The sequence below is a fragment of the Acinonyx jubatus genome, chromosome D3, assembly GCF_027475565.1.
Source record: "Acinonyx jubatus isolate Ajub_Pintada_27869175 chromosome D3, VMU_Ajub_asm_v1.0, whole genome shotgun sequence".
In the NCBI taxonomy this organism is placed as follows: domain Eukaryota; kingdom Metazoa; phylum Chordata; class Mammalia; order Carnivora; family Felidae; genus Acinonyx; species Acinonyx jubatus.
Window position 1 is genome coordinate 1,149,459 of NC_069392.1, and position 9,327 is coordinate 1,158,785.

General features: G+C 58.2%; 2 long non-coding RNA genes across 6 annotated transcripts in view; one reads left to right on the forward strand and one right to left on the reverse strand.

Annotated features, from left to right (window-relative positions):
- Positions 1–4,979, forward strand: part of LOC113596970 (uncharacterized) — an 11,771-nt gene extending 6,792 nt beyond the window's left edge. For all 3 annotated transcript variants that reach the window (XR_008291952.1, XR_003417801.2, XR_008291953.1), the window contains one exon: positions 3,468–4,979. This is a non-coding gene — a long non-coding RNA (uncharacterized LOC113596970). The remainder of the gene's footprint in view (positions 1–3,467) is intronic.
- Positions 1–8,621, reverse strand: part of LOC113596964 (uncharacterized) — an 11,378-nt gene extending 2,757 nt beyond the window's left edge. The window contains exons 1-5 of one of the 3 annotated variants that reach the window (XR_008291951.1): positions 8,486–8,621; positions 7,331–7,485; positions 4,413–4,505; positions 3,801–3,901; positions 718–1,072 (exon numbers count right to left, since the gene is read on the reverse strand). This is a non-coding gene — a long non-coding RNA (uncharacterized LOC113596964). Of the gene's footprint in view, positions 1–717; positions 3,902–4,412; positions 4,506–7,330; positions 7,486–8,485 lie in introns of those variants that run through there. The other 2 variants (XR_008291950.1, XR_008291949.1) reach the window with 2 other exon arrangements.
- Positions 8,622–9,327: the final 706 nt, after the last annotated feature.

A 9,327-nucleotide genomic window follows, 5' to 3' on the forward strand; every position in this document is an offset into this window, starting at 1 on the left:
CAGAGCCCGACGTGGGGCTCGAAGTGATGAACTGGGAGATCAGGACCTGAGCTGAGATCAAGAGCTGTATACTTAACGGACCGAGCCACCAGGAGCCCCAGCAGTGAAGAAACTTTAAAAGGAAGTTGAACGAAGTTTAAGCCTGATCCCAAGAAAGACCCCCTCGCTCAACATACAGAAACACTCCACCTTCCGCGGAGATGACACCCACCCAGACAGGGCTCTAGTGCCCACAAGAGGAAGGGCGAGTGGCTGTCATTTCAAAGGACCTGGAGGTGGGTCCCCAGGGCCTTACGGCGCGAGCGAGAGTGAGGAGGGGTCTGCGATCAGTCCGTGATGTCTGTCGCGGACGCTGGGGTGTGGGGTGGTCCGTGTGCCCTAAAACACATGGAAGTCCGCATTCTCGTGTCACTGTGATTCCCAGGGTGTCGCATGTAATTTTCAAAAAGTTAAAAACTCTCCCAGAAATATGGACAAATCAGGGACTGGAGGTGTATTTAATTCGTTAAGGAAGGGCCCAGCAGGCCGGTAAAGATGGTTGCTGGATGGGGGCGCCTGGGTGGCTCAGTCAGTTAAGCGTCCTCAGCTCAGGTCATGATCTCACGGTTTATGGGTTCGTGCCCCACGTCGGGCTCTGTGCTCACAGCTCAGAGCCTGGAGCCTGCTTGGGAGTCTCTCTCTGCCCCTCCTCTGCTCATGCTCTCTCTCTCTCTCTCTCTCTCTCTCTCTCTCTCTCTCTCTCAAAAATAAGTAAGTAAACATTAAAAACAGGAAACAAACATAACTTGCAAATTTACCATCTTAGCCATTTTCAAGTGTCTAGTTCAGGGGCACCAACTACACCCGCACCGCCCTGCGGCCACCGTCAGCCCCCAGCACTTTCTCGTCCTCCCGGCCTGACGCTCTGTCCCACCCCACACTGACCCCAGCCCCCGGCGCCCACTTCTACCCTCTGTCTGCTCTAGGCCCTCACGGAAGGGGAGTCACGCGGTGTTTGTCTTTTATGACGGCTCCTTTCCCTTCGCGTCGTGTCTTCCAGGTTCGTCCGTGTAGTCGCGGGTGTCAGAATTTCCTTTTTTTAAAAAAAGGGTTTTTTTGAAAGGTTTTATGTATTTTTGAGAGAGACAGAGTGCGAGCGGGGGAAGATCAGAGAGAGAGGGAGACGCAGAATCCGAATCAGGCTCCGGGCTCCGAGCTGTCAGCACAGGACCCGACACGGGGCTGGAACCCACAAACTGTGAGATCATGACCTGAGCCAAAGTCAGATGCTTAACCGACTGAGCCACCCAGGTGCCCCTCCTTTTTTTTTTTTCTTTTAAATAATTTCTGTGCCTCATGTGGGGATTGAACTAGCCAGGTGTCCCAGAATTTCTTTCTTTTTCCAAGGCTGAATAGTATTGCGTTATGGGGATAGACCACATTCTGACCGTCCGTTGTCCATTCATACGTCGATGGACCCTGGGGTTTCTTCCACATTTTAGCTGTTGTGAATAAGGCTGCTGTGAACAAGGGATTTACAAATATCTCAACATCCTGCTTTCAACTCTGTGGGGCACGTCCACACAAATGGCAGGGTTGGATCACAGGGTATTTCTATTTTCACTCCTTTGAGGAGCCTCCGTACTGTTTCCCTCAGCAGTGGCCCCAGTTTGCACTCCCGCTGCGCGTGCACGGGGGCTCCCCTCGCCCCCCATCCTCACCAATACTTGTTATTTTTTGAGTTCTTAAAAATAGACACCCAAGTGGGCGTGAAGTGGTTCCTCGCCCCGGTGTTGATTTGCATTTCCCTAAAGATGAGCATCTTCTTGTGCGAGTGCTGGGCGTTCGTTTGTCTTCTCTGGAAAGACGTCCGTCCAGGTCCTCTGACCCGTTCGGGTGGTTTGAGGTCCTCACCTTATTGAGACACAGCCCAGCCTGTTTACTGTGCGCGGCTGCTTCGGGCCGCACCTGCAGGGCTACTGCAATGGTCTGTGCAGTGGCAAAGCCGTATTTGCCACCCGGCCCTCTGGGGAAGCTGTGTGCCGACCCTCGCCTAGAATTGCTAAGCGGTCCTCGGATGGGCCTAGTAAATGACACTGCGGTAGGACAGTGAGAGGGCACACTACTGTCGTTACCAGGAGTTCCACTCAACTCCTGTCCCTGCCGCCCTGCCCACAAGGCTCCCTGCTCCTCAGACCTGGCTGACACTTTGCCGGCGGGGGAGGTGGGCCTGGGGGCAGCGTCCTCCCCCACCCTGACCACCCCCTCACCACCTGGCTCTGGGTAGCAGAGAGGGATGAGGTGGGTCCCCTCCAGGCGCTGGGCGTTTCAGTTACCTCCTTGGAAAGTGGGAGAGGTCCCAAAGAGAATTAGGTAGAGCAATGGAGAGGAGCCAGCTTCTTCTAGAAGAGTCCTCCAGAACGACAGGGCACCTCCCTGCCCCCGGGTCCCAAGCCGACTCCTGCCCTCGGGAAGCGCTACTGAAGTCAGAGCTCATTCTGGATAGGACTTTGACTTCCTCCGGGGGAACGTAGGCAAAGCTTCTCAGGGCACAGGTTAGACCTCAGGCCTTCAGACTTTGTTTAAGCAAAGGAAGGATGTCCCCCAACCCCACCCCTGCCTTTGCTCTGGAGGTGGTGTTGGTTCTGAAACGCTGGGAGGGGGTGGGGTGGGACTACACCTCTTGGACCCCTACAGGTGGGAAGGTGACAGCCTGAGGGCTTCCAAGGAGGCTCCCGGCTCTCCCGCCCTGGCCTGGCCGGCCAGCCCCCTCCAGCCCCGGGCCCAGAGGGAAGGGCTACACCTGTGTCCCTCCAGGCAGAGAATTCTGGTAGCTTTATAACTCAAAACATGAACTTCCCCAACAACCCAGAAATCCTATCCCCAAGTCCTGCATGGGAAAGGTTGCACTGCAGCTAACAGCCCAGAGCTGGAAACGAACGTCCATCAGCAAGAGAAGGAAAAACAAATTGCGGGAAAATTCTCAACAACCCGAGGGTCTAGACCGAGTCCAGCACCCGTGTGGATGAGCCTTAAAACTCTCCATGCACAGTACAGGCAGCTGGACACAGAGACCCCGACGGACGTCAGCGTCCACTGGTGGGGCTCGGTCACCGCGATCACGAGACCGGATCCCCGCTCTGGGGCAGAGGGATCCCTGGGTCTCGGGGGGACGGACGTGTCCTGTGGTGACTGAGGTCGTGCTGGACACATGGCTTAAAACGCACTGCGATGTTAGCATTTCACCGCGAAGGAGGCGCCCCTGGGTAGCTCAGTCGGCTAAGCATCCCACTGTGGCTCAGGTCATGATCTCACAGTCGGTGGGAGCCCACGTGGGGCTCTGGGCTGACAGTGTGGAGCCTGGTTAGGGTTCTCTCTCTCCCTCTCTCTTGGCCCCTCCCCTGCTCACTCTCTCTTCTCTCAAAAATAAACATTAATTTTTTTTAAATCATGGATATGAGTTACACCCCATGAAGTTCATTTTAAAGGGAGGCACTGACACGTGACGCCGTGTGGATGAACCTGGAAAGCATCCTGGGAAGTGAGAAGCCAGATCCCAAAGGCCGCGCCTTGTAGGATTCCTTTTGCGTGAAATGTCGGGACTGGGCAAGTCCAGAGACAGAAAGCAGGCTGGTGGCTGGCAGGGGCTGGGGGGGACAGGGAGGGTCTCCCGGGCTGGGGGCAGGTGGGCGGGGCCCTCAGGCAGGTCTGGTGCCAGTGTCCTCCAGGGCCCGGAGGGAAAAGGACTGAGCCACCGGCAGGCGTGGGGACCGCACGCTTCCCCCGGCATCTCCTCCCACACGGAGGGTTCCAGTACTTACCCTTCAGCAGCTCCCCAATGAAGCCCGGACTGGTCCCGCAGAAGGCCTTAGCGGAGGGCCTGGAGGGGTGACTCAGCCTGACTCGGACTTGAGCCGCCCTGCTGAGGGAGGACAGACAGTCACGCGCCTGGCAGGACATCTCACAGGTATGCAGAAACCCGGCCGGCCTGAGTCACCACAGGGCTTGGACAGGGACAGGCCAGGGGCTGGGGCTGCATCAGAGTCCCCCCCCACCCAGCCCTGGGCCCCAGCCCCAGAATTCTCCCAACCTGGCCTCGCTGCCTCACCTGCCGTCCAGGTGTTTCTCCGGGCCCACGCTGATGCCCCCTCCCGCCTCCCCTCCCCACCTGCTTCCTGCCCCCCGCCCCGCCAGACTCCAGGAGCACCCCAGGGCCCTCCACACCCTCGCTGCCTTCGCACCCCGCTCTGTGCTGGTGGGCACCGAGGCAGGTGGGGGTTCCTGTGAGTTGTTTAGCCTCAAGTGGGTTGCTGAATTCATGGATTTTCATAGTATAAACAGAGTAACTTCAGGCTGAGGAGTACCACAAACCAAGATCCCTCCAGGCAGTACATCTGAGGTCCGGTTAGACTTTTTTGAGAAGGACAACTTACATAACCGTGTGGAGATGGGTCTATTTGTCGGACGCTGGCAGGCTCAAACGCCAGAAGGTCAAAGGTCACATGCTGCACAGCCCATTCCGTGGCCTGTGTGGGATGGGTAAGGGCAGAGACAGGCAGGTTGGTGGCTGCCGGGGCCCGGAGCAGGAGGCCAGTGACCAGTGACTGCTCACGGGCCCAGCGCTTTATTTTGGGGTGGGGAGAATGTTCTGGAACCAGAGAGACGTGGCGGGTGCACAACGCTGGACGTGCTAAATGCCACCGAGCTGCTCCCGGGTTCAGTGAACCAGTGGTCTTGTACCATGGAACCACCCCCCCAAAAAACCCAGACGCGTCCTGAGCGAGGGTCTGGCCTGGGGGAGGTGCCCTGAGGGGCAGGCTCTGCTCTGAGCGGTGGTCCTGCCACCCTCCGCATTTCACAGGTGACAAAGCCGAGGTCCAACTGGCCCAGGGTCTCCCACTAGCACGTGTGAGCCTGGATGCGAGTCCGGCGTCCGTGTGCCACGGGGCTGGTGTGACCCAGCACCGATGTCAGAGGCCCCAGATTCTGTTTTTAAAGCTTATTTAGGGGCGCCTGGGTGGCGCAGTCGGTGACGCGTCCGACTTCAGCCAGGTCACGCTCTCGCGGTCCGGGAGTTCGAGCCCCGCGTCAGGCTCTGGGCTGATGGCTCAGAGCCTGGAGCCTGTTTCCGATTCTGTGTCTCCCTCTCTCTCTGCCCCTCCCCCGTTCATGCCCTGTCTCTCTCTGTCCCAAAAATAAATAAACGTTGTAAAAAAAAAATTTTTTTAAAGCTTATTTATTTATTGAGAGAGAGACAGGGACAGAGTGCTAGTGGGGGAGGTCAGAGAGAGAGGGAGACACAGAATGGGAAGCAGGCGCCAGGCTCCGAGCCGTCAGCACAGAGCCCGATGATGCGGGGCGCGAACCCACGAACCGCGAGATCGTGACCTGAGCCGAAGTCGGACGCCCAACCGACTGAGCCCCCCAGGCGCCCTGCCAGACTCTTTTTTAAAGGTTTATTTATTTATTGAGAGAGAGAAGGGAGGGGGGCGGAGAGAGAGAGACAGCAGGGAAGGAGCAGAGAGAGGAGAGACAGAATCCCAAGCAGCTGTCAGCCAGGAACCGGATGCAGGTCTCAATGTCACGACCGTGAGATCATGAGCTGAGCCGAAATCAAGAGTCAGACGCTTAATCGACTGAGCCCCCCCCAGGTGCCCCATCCATTTTCTTTTAACTACAGGGGCAGCCAGGGGGCTCAGTCGGTTAAGCGTCTGACTCGTGATTTCGGCTCAGGTCGTGGCCTCACGGGTGGAGAGTTCGAGTCTAGCGTCAGGCTTTCTGCTGTCAGCGAGGAGCCTACTTGGGATCCTGTCTCCCTCCCTCTCTGCCCCTCCCCCACTCTCAAAATAAATAAAAGTAAACTGAAAAAATGTACGTTATAATTCGTATACAATCTTAAAGCGAACATTTCCGCGGCGTTTAGTATGTTCAGAGCTGTGCGATCACCACCACCACGAACTCCAGAACATTTCCATCCCCAACAGAAGAAACCCCATCCCCATGAACAGCCGCGCACCTGACAACCCCCAATCCCCCCTCTGTGTCCGTGGCCCTGCTCTGAGCACTCTGTGGGAGGGATCACACGCTACGCAGCCTTTTGCGTCTGGCGTCTTTCGTGCCGCGTGAGCTGTGGCGCTTTGTCTGCACCGGAGCTGGGTCGGGCCTCATCCCTGTTTCCTGCTGAATAATATTCCCCTTTGTGGGTAGACCCTTTGTTTTTAACCGTCAGTTGACGGATATTTGTTTTCTCTACGCTTGGCCGTTATGGGAATGGCCGCAAAGCGAGCACGGGAGAGACCCACCCGGGGAAAGCCCGGGGGCCCGCATCTGGGGCGGAAGAGAACCCCGGGAGGCATCGTCTGGCCCCCGCGCCCTGCGCTTCCCGCCAGCTCCCCTGTCGTTAGGTGGGGACTCAGCCTAGGTAGGGATGGTGATTGGTGCCCACTGAGGGGCCTCTGCTTGGGCAGCCTCTGCCCGGGGCATCTCGGCTGCTCCCTGCTGGTCCCGGGCACGGCTGACAGTCCGGCAACAACCCCCCACCGCAGCCACTGATGCTTCCCGTGGGGTGCCAGCTCCACCCTTCCTGCTGCTCCCGGTGTCCTTGACCCGCCCTTTCGAGCACATCTGGAAATCCCGTCGGCTCTAGATTCAAAACAGATCCAGGATCTGGCCATTTCTCCCCCCCTGCGTGAGTGTCCCTAACAAGTCAGCACGAACTGGAGGCTGAAGTACAATGACTCCTCTCACAGCTCGGGAGGCCAGGTCCCTAAACCGAGGTGTGGCAGGGCTGTGCGCCCTCCTGAACTTCCGGGGGCCACGGGTGTCCCTTTCTTGTGGCTGCATCCCTCCCATCGCTGCCTCTGTCTCCACGTGGCTTCTCTGCGTCTGTGTTTCTCCTCTTGTCGTAAGAACACCCATCACTGGATTTACAAACATCTCAATTGAACATGACCTCATCTTAACCAGCACATCTGCAAAACCTTCTTTCTAAATAAGGCCACATTCTGAGTTTGCAGGTTGACATGAATCTTGGAGGACATTATTCAGCCCAGCATGAGACCTCACCCAGGTGGGAGACAGGCGTACGGTTCTTTAAAACCCCCAACAAGCCCACGTCACTCCGAGCAGGACCCAGCTCTTTGGCACTGGACACCACGTGCGTCCCTCCTCTGGCCGTGGCGCTCCTGCCAGCTCTCCTGCCCCAGGGCCTTTGCACTAACTTTCACTCTGCCAGGGGGGACCTGTCCTCCCCCAGCTCTCCCCTAGGTCCTGGTCTCCCCACTTAGGACTGTGAGGCCCCCTTTCTCCCAGGGCCCCTTTTGCCATCTAACAGACCCTATGCTTTACTTACCATGGTGTTTATTGTGTGTCTGCCTCACTGGAACGAGCACTCCAAGACATGAGGATTTTCCAGAAGCTACATCGGTACCTGGCCCTCAGGAAGCCGTTGGAGGATATTTGTCGTGTGAATGGTCACGTGCACTGTCCCTGTCTGATGTCCCAGACCTGATGAAGTAAGCATTACTGTCACCCTACACCAGTCAGCATCCCGGTGGGGAACAGAGCCCTACTCCAGAGGCATCACTGGACCTCAGGGGCCTCGCAAGGCCTGCAAGGCAGGGCTGGGGCTGGGGCCCAGACAGGAGGCCTGCTTGCAGAATTCAGTGCTGGGAGGGCAGCGGAGGTGGGAACTAGGGGCCCCTGTGGCCCAGGCCTCTGCTTGGCCAAACCCAGGAGGGACCCGGCTCCAGGAACCGGAGACCCATCCGCCATTCCCAGGTGTGGACAGAGATGCCACAGGACACCTGCCTCGGGGGAGGAAATGGGGGCTCTGGGCAGAGCCGGGGCTCAGGCAGAGGCCTCGGGGCCCTGGTCCAAGCCCTGCATCACCAGAGCCTCCAGGCTTGGGAGAAGTGTCCGGAGGCGGGAGTCCAGCCTTCAGACAGGGCAGGGCGAGGCTCTCCTGCGGGTGTCCAGGATGGGAGCTGAGCTCTGAACCCACACGCCTACCACACCCATCCTCCTCCTCGGCCGGCACCAACCCTCCCTCCCTTTCCGTAACCAGGTGTGGGGCCTTGGGCGACTTACTTTCATCCTTTTTAATTGGTTTCTTCTCTGTAAAATGGGGCCATAATCTACTGGAATGCTTCCAGCTTCCTGGGTGCTGGGCACCCCGTGGGCACGCGCCTCCTGCCTTTTTGGGGTCAGAGCCCCGAATCGGGTCCGGCTGACCAGCTGTCAGTAGAAGAAATGCTTTAGCCTCCGTGTTGGAGCTCTGGACGGCTCCTCCCGAGCTGCTTCCCCTGGCATCTGAGACGGCCCCGGGAAGCCCCCCGCCACCCCTGCAACGACCTCATAGCAGGAGCAAGCAATAAAGCGGTAAGGTTTTGAGTCGCTGCGCTCCGGGGAGTTGTTTGTTACTACGTGTGACCTGGCCTGTCCTGACTGAGGATCAAGGAGCTGACTGTTCGACACGCTGAGATCAGCGCCCAGCACACGCACATACCCGGCAGGTGATTCAGGGAGTCAGGCGGCCGTGCGGCCCCGACGTGTGTGCCTGACGTGTCCACTCTGCTCCGTGGTGAGCTGGCCCGTGCGGCCCTTCGGGACTCCCGGCAGCCAGTCCCCTCTCCGGCCCCGCCCACGCCGGGCTCGCCCACCACTGGACACGCCCCCGAAGTACTGGCCCCGCCCTCGGGCCCGCCCACACGGGCCCGGCTCCTCCCCCGAGCGCGGGCACTCCAGCGGGCATCTCCCCAGGGGCCTCCTGGGCGCCTCTTGGGCCTCAGCCCAGACGTCCCTCCTCCCACCAGAGCCGGTCGGTCTACGCCGTGTGACCCCGGCCTCCTTTACCTGCGGGACCTGTCGCAGGGTGGTGGGTCCCAGCCTGTCACCGAGTTAAAGGTGTGGGAAAAAGGGGGCGGTCGCAGATTAAAAGATTTATTGGGTTGGGGGGTGGACCAAATGGGCGAGGGGCACTAAGGAGGACACTTGTTGGGATGAGCGCTGGGTGTTCTCTGTAAGTGATCAGTCACTAAATTCTATTCCTGAAACCATTATTACACTATATGTTAACTAACTCGGATGTAAATTAAAAATTAAAAAAAAAAAGATTTACACACATAAACACGTGGCCCTGGACCAGGTCTTTGGTTGTAAAACGTTTGGAGGAGGGCTCCTGGGCGGCTCAGGTCACGATCTCATGGTCTGTGAGTTCGAGCCCCTCGTCGGGCTCTGTGCTGACAGCTCGGAGCCTGGAGCCTGCTTCGGATTCTGTGTCTCCCTCTCTCTCCGCCCCTCCCCTGTTCATGCTCTGTCTCTCTCTGTCCCCCAAAAAATAAATAAACG